General features: G+C 38.5%; 1 protein-coding gene and 1 long non-coding RNA gene across 2 annotated transcripts in view; one reads left to right on the plus strand and one right to left on the minus strand.

Moving 5' to 3' along the window:
* Positions 1–623, minus strand: part of LOC149838222 (zinc finger CCCH domain-containing protein 55-like) — a 36798-nt gene extending 36175 nt beyond the window's left edge. The window contains exon 1 of the mRNA XM_090007628.1: positions 356–623. The gene's annotated coding sequence lies outside the window, so the exon portion shown is untranslated. The remainder of the gene's footprint in view (positions 1–355) is intronic.
* Positions 624–1876: 1253 nt separating this feature from the next.
* On the plus strand, positions 1877–5477 carry LOC149838223 (uncharacterized). The gene is made up of 2 exons (XR_016432170.1): positions 1877–2277; positions 5265–5477. It is a non-coding gene; the product is annotated as an uncharacterized LOC149838223 (long non-coding RNA).
* Positions 5478–6000: the final 523 nt, after the last annotated feature.

Raw genomic sequence — 6000 nt, forward strand, 5'->3', positions numbered from 1 at the left:
TAAACGATACCCTTCCAAGATGAATCCTTTACCTAACCAAGCCCTCTCAATTGAACACCACCAACATAAGTAAAAGCCCAAAACAAAGCCCACAAGAGAAAAACAGAAAACTCTACAGTTCCTTCAAAAAACACAAAACTGAACAAAAACCCACTGGGAGTTGGTTTCCAAGCAGGAGGAAAACATCAAAACAAGTCCAAAACAATCAAATACAATATACAAGAACAAGAAATAGTCATAACAAGCAACACCCATCTTCTTCAAAGCACAAGAAACCAAAAAAGAACTGAAAGGAAAACAACCATCTTAAAGAGGAGTGGGAAAACAAAGGGTGGTGATGAGAAAACCACATTACCTCATGAGAAGCAAGCGCTGAAGAGGCCGTTGGGAAGGAAACGAGAATATGGGTGTCGTCCTTTAGGGCGAGGAGCGTCGGAAACTGGTGGAGGCAATGAAGATACAAAGATGGAAAGAAAAAGAAACCTTGAAGCGAGATGTGCAAGAATTGGGGCGGGGAAGCAAGAGGAAGGCTCTCAAATTCGAGCCCTTTGTGGGATTTCCTCTTCTGAGCCCTCTTCCCACACTCACTAGGAAAAAAAATACTTTCGGAGCCCCCCCCCCCCTTTTTTTTGGTAAAAATTGCAAAATACCGCACACCTTAATAGATATTTACTATGGCACGGACGACTCAACTTTTCGTTATCAGTTTCTAGTTCCACAGTGACAAACGTTTTTATCGGCAGTTTCTCGTTTTTCAAAAACTCGCGATAAATTGAAAAAATTCCATAAATCTCGCGTTTTTCCGGCAAAATCTCAGCAATAAAAAAACAAATTAAAAAATATAAAAATTATTTTATAAGAAAATATTAATAAAAATTATTTTAAAATAAAAATACATGATTTTTTCATGATAAATAGCCGTTTAAAAGGTAAATATCGTGTTTAAATTGTGGTATTTATATTTTTTTCATAAATCTTGCGATATTTTGAAAATCTTGCGAGAAATTGCCGTTTTAAACTTTCAGGCAATTTCTCACAATATTATCGTGAGATTTTTCATAAATCTCGCTATATTTGTCACTATGGTTTCGACAAATCCCTCCTTTTTAATTAATTTTATTTTGTGCAGGGAAGGTAGTGGACCGGAGGAAAATGGGGCTCCCCCCACCTCACTTCGTTTGGACAAGAATGGAAGACATGAAACGGGAATTGAGGCAGGTACAATCAAAATTCGTGTAGAGACTGAGGCTAAGATGGGGTTATGCTTTCTCTGCCCTGTCCCCAGATCACTAAAGACAGTGGACCGGAAAGAAACAGGCCATGTTTCGTTTGAATCGTGGATGGAAGACATAAAACCTTTGTGGCTCCATCAACTGTAATAGAGTGCTTCCATATACGTTCAGTTGATCCGAAAAAAAGAAAGTGTAGAGTTAGACTTTTTCCTTTGCATGTTGTTGGTCCAACAACGGGTAGTATAGGCTCAGGGGGGCAAGGGGTCCCAGTTTAGGTGTAATAACCTAGCTTTTTTTTTCATTAATTACTTAAATTTATCTTAAAATAATATGTATTTTTCTGATTTGGATCTGGGATCCAAGTTTCGGATCCAGGACCCATAAAGGGGTTCATATATATATAGTGCAGGGATCCACAGTTGGATCCATTTGGATTCAACTTGTGGATCCACATTGCAAGTAAGATACGAATCCACACGGCAATGGGGTGTCGCGGATCCAGACTGTGTCTGGATCCCGGGTCTCGGTCTCAGACCCGGGTCGCGCCCCGCGTAGCGGGTAACTAAAACAAAAATAATAATAAATTAATTATTGTTTAAAAGCCGATAGTGGCTTGCCTGATAAATCGGGTGTTAGGGTTCTGAATGAACCCTAACATAGCCGAGAAACCCATAGCGATGGGAAGGGCTGCAAAGCGCAGCCGCCGGAGAGTCCCCCCTTTTTCAAGCATCCACCTACAAGAGGAGGGGGGGGGGGGGGGGGGATCTCTTCTCCTCCCCCTCTCATTTTCCTTCTCTCTGTCTCTCTCATCTTTTCTCCATCCCTCTCGAACCCTTCGCGATGGCAACCACCATCGCCATCACTGGAGCTGTCGACCTCGCCTGACACCACGCCTCTTACTGTGGCTCCCTTTCCACTGCCTAGCTTCCCGGTAACCATCGATCGTCGGCGACCTCGGAGCACCGATGACACCGCCCTCAAACCCTCCTGTTAGCAGCCGACGACTTTCATGCATTCCCGATCGCCCCTTCACGGCAGGTGATTGGTAGGCAGCAAAATCCCTTTCTCGCAACAGTTGCAACCCCAAGCATTGGTTCGGATGTAGGAGTTCACTCTTTGAGTTGAATAGGAAAAAAGACCATAAATCTGATTTAGGTGTCATATTTTATTGGGAACCATGAATCTGGTTCGATTTCTCGTGTTCTAAAGAGAGGAAATCGACATATTCATGACGAGTTATTGTATTTCAAAGTTTGGACTCGATTCTCTAATGAAAAAGAAAACATGTTTTAGTTCAGATTTATGCATTAACTGTGTGCACACCCGCATGTACATATCTGCACAGATCGGGAGAGGCAGTGTAGTACTGGAACATGAAAAAAAAAGGGGTCTTGAGGGGTTAGCAAAGTCGGACAGGCCCCCTGCCAGTCCTGGCTGAATTCAGCTAGGCCTCGACAGGCCTGTCAGGCCTGCTGAACCCAGCAGAGTGGGCTCGGATGGGCTGGCTGTCAAACCAGCCGAACCCAGTTCGGCTGGTCTGACAGGCCGACCTGGGTGCAATTGAGCCCAGCCGAGTACTCAGCTGGGCATGGGTTAATATATATATATATATATATTAAGTCAAAAAAAATTGAATCATAGTGTGAAAGATTAGAAACCAAGAAGAAAATGATGGTTAACAACTGATGTTATTGTTGATGATAAATGTAATTATACAGTATGTGGAATGCTAGTAAGTCAAGTGAACATAATTGTTGACCCTGTAATGGTTCAGTGAAGAATTTTAATAATTCAGGTGATCACATGCCTTGTACTTCTCTTGGGTATGCTTGTTTTCTGCCTTTGTCCTTTTCCATCAGATGTGTTGCTCTACTTAGCTTGGCTTTCACGTGAAACATACACTATAAGTTTTGTTCTTCATGATATCTAGCTGGCACATTTTGGCTATTGTTGAATGTCCTGTGTTCGAATGTGCATGATGCATATGAAGTTCGATTTTCCTATCATCGATTATATGATCAAATGGGTTGAAACCATGTAGATGGGAGAAGGCGTGGGAGTATTGATGGTTCGTTGGATCATTTAGATTTTTTTTCTAAATCTCAGGGCTTTCTTATGCCTTACAATTTAGAACATTATACATGTCTTTCTCAGAAGTTTCTATTTTTTTTTATTTGTTTCCTTGTGGTGTCAAGTCTGTTTCAGCCATAAATAATATTGGTGTATTTGTGTATTGAGGATAGGTGCTTGTTTGTTAACTAATACCAGATATTTCAGAATACTCGAGTTTCATCTGAAATGCATCAAGTGTTGGCAATTTTAGTATTTCCAGTTTTCCATGGGTATTCATGTGGTTGTGTATTGTGCATGTGTTTGTATGTGTGGAGAATGTATGTGTGGGAAGAATATTTTGGTGATCCCACTTAATGATTTTATTTCTCAACTGTAGAAATGTTGGTTTTAGTGTTTATTATTCCAAGATCTATGAATCCTTCAAAAGAATAACAAAAAAATTATGGATAACTAACTCAAGCTCTAACTTTTGTTGTTTCTGCTGCATAGGACTCTTTTTCATATTTCAACAGGCATATAAATTTGTGAAAATGCTTTGAAATCTTAATTCACAGTAGAAAATATGTACTTCACTATTGTACTTCATGATGATCTGTTGCTGGATCTGGTTCCTAGCCAAACATTTATGATGTCATTGAAACTACATAATTTATATGATCAAAGCATCTAACACAATGATTATTATTGGCATTTCCAAAAGAGGTTTGTTTGGTTAACCAAAGGGAAAAAAATGAAATGGTGAACTCATGCATATGTATATTATTGTTTCATGCATGCTTTTAAATTGTCACAAAAGAATGTGCATTGAGAAGCATGAAAAAGAATGCATAATGGCATGTTATTCATGATTTTTGCATATGAATGTGTTGATGATCAAATGGATTTTTAGGGGCTGGGTGAGCCTCAAGAACCGGTTGTTCTCTATTTTAGTTGTTCTATGCATTGCAAAAAAAAAAATCAAATGTGATATTATGGTTTTATTGCACTGTTCTCTGTTGCCACAGGTTGTGGTCCCGTGAAGAGCTTGGCATGCTATTTTGCAAGATTATGTTATTAATTTTGCATGTTGATTTGCTAATGTAAAAGAGATGAATTATTAATAAGATAAAAGAAAGTGAAGAACAATGTAACTTATGTCTCCTTGATGTCCCTTCTTTAGTGTGAGAATCTTGGATGTTGTGGTTAGGGGGAAACCGTGATGATACAAAGACTTTGTGTGTGTGTTGTTGCCTATGAATCCGATATTGAGGTTCTTCGCATGTCCACAGTTTTAGGGAGAGTCGGTCACTTTACCTGGGGGTGGTGTGTTTGACACAACTGTTGTTGTTTTGGTATACCAAGAAAGTGATGCCAGTGGATGTTGTTTTTCATGGTGTTTCCGACATTGGATGTTGTTTTTCAATGTTTCGATGGATGGTATTGTTTCCTGATATCGGTCGATGACTAAGTTTGGAACTCAGTAATAAAATACAAATTTGTGCTAAGTTACCTTGTGAACCTTACTTGACCTCAGAGATTTTTACCTGTTTGGTGTATCCGCGGGCAACAGTAATTAAAAAGAGAAACTTAAATTGTGTGCATTTAATAGGGCATGCATATGAAAAGAGGAAAACTTAAATGAAAGATAATAAAGGGCCATGCATTGCACATGATCATGTATATTTACTTGTCCCTTTAGTTGTTATCTGTTGATGAATGTATGATGTTATTCCCTAATGCATGTTAAATGTCTTTATTGCTTAAATTATGATCCATGTTGCTTAGATAATGTTCCCCCATGCTTAATGTTTATTTCCTTTTCGCATGATGGTTAATTGTCTTATGAATTGGTTATAACTGTATCCCTTTAAAATATTACATGAATCTTATTTGTGTCCTTTATTCTTATTTGACTTACTAGAGGGACATGTATGCAGGATTCTTCAGATTCTGACACTCTACTTTATTATTTTTTTGCAGACACAGGTGATCAGTGAAGTCGACTCGCTTTTGAGGGGATACGAGGGTCACATTTGCTTTAAACTGCTTCACCTACGGACAAAATGACTCTACTTTTTGTTTCTTTTAGCTCTTTTTATTTTTCTGCAATTGTTATTTTACTCTTGACTTGAGTATGAAACTGTTATTGATTCATTAATAAAGAGTTTAGTTGTTTTGGTTATGGATGATAAATGTAAGTTTGTTTGTGGTGTGTGATTATCTAGCTGAATTTGGAACTGTAAGGACCCCAGATCCATGTGAAGATTTTCGCAACTCTTTAAAAAAAAATCCGCATTTTCAAGGGGTATGAGTTGGGGTCGTTAAAGGTTTGGTATCAGAGCCACCACAAAGACTTACACTTTTATCATCTTTTTAGTGTTAAATTTTTAATTTTTAGGATATGAGCCCTATCCAGAAGCGTCAACAAGTCATTCATCGTACTCCAGAGCAGTCTCCTTCACTGGTAAGGTTATTTAATACTTTTATCTAAGCATGTAAATTTTGTGTGCTTTATTGCATTTATAGTTTAATTTTCTTTTGGTATGAACTAAAAATCTTGGTTTGATGATATAAACGATTATTGTTTGTGATCAACCCCAAGGATGTAGGATCGGTAAGGGTATAATTTGTGAAAAATATGTGCATTGTAGATGTCGTATTCACACAAAAGTGCTTCGTCTTCCACTGCTGCTCCCGCAAACTGCCAAGAGCAGAG

The sequence above is a fragment of the Nuphar pumila genome, chromosome 5 (genome assembly GCF_984573655.1).
Source record: "Nuphar pumila chromosome 5, dmNupPumi1.hap1.1, whole genome shotgun sequence".
Taxonomy (NCBI): domain Eukaryota; kingdom Viridiplantae; phylum Streptophyta; class Magnoliopsida; order Nymphaeales; family Nymphaeaceae; genus Nuphar; species Nuphar pumila.